This window comes from Charadrius vociferus, unplaced genomic scaffold (genome assembly GCF_000708025.1).
Source record: "Charadrius vociferus isolate BGI_N301 unplaced genomic scaffold, ASM70802v2 scaffold1316, whole genome shotgun sequence".
NCBI lineage: Eukaryota > Metazoa > Chordata > Aves > Charadriiformes > Charadriidae > Charadrius > Charadrius vociferus.
In genome coordinates this window covers 2168-2954 of record NW_009648666.1, presented here as the reverse complement: position 1 = coordinate 2954, position 787 = coordinate 2168, and positions in this window count along the sequence as shown.

Sequence of the window (787 nt, the reverse complement as noted above, 5' to 3'; positions counted from 1 at the left end):
CAAAATTTGGAGGTTCTCCCCCAAAATTTGGTGGTTTTCCTCCAAATTTGGTGGTTTTCCTCCAAATTTGGTGGTTCTTCTCTAAATTTGGTGGTTCTTCTCCCACTTTGGGGGGTTTCCTCGAAAATTGGAGGTCCTGCCTTGAAATTTTGGGGGTTCCTTTCAAAATTTGGAGGTTTTTCTCAAAATTTGGGGGTTTCCCAGAAAAATGGAGGTTCTCCCAGAACGTTTGGGGATTTCCCGTCAAAATTTGGAGGTTCTCCCCCAAAATTTGGTGGTTTTCCTCCAAATTTGGCGATTTTCCTCAAAATTTGATGGTTCTCCTCAAAATTAGGGGTTTTTTTTCTGGGAAATTTGAGGTTCTCCCTTGAAATTTTGGGGTTCCCCCTCAAAATTTGGGGCTCTTGTCCAAATTTTCGGGTCCCCCGTAAAATTTGGGGACCTCTTCCCCGTAATTTGGGGGTCTTCTCCCAAATTTGGGGGTTCTCCAGATTTTGGGGGTCCCGGAGGAGCCCCAAACCCCCAAAATTGATGGGGGACCCTAAAATCCCCCATTTTCACCCCAAAAAATGGATGGGGGACACCAAAATCCCCCATTTTCACCCCCAAATCGATGGGGAACCCCCAAAAGCGATGGGGAGACCCCAAAATCCCCCATTTCCCCCCCAAAAAATGAATGGGGGACCCCAAAACCCCCCATTTCCCCCCCAAAAAATGGATGGGGAACCCCAAAATCCCCCCGTTTGACCCCAAAAAATCGGCCGGGGTGGGGTGTCTCCCCTCCCCC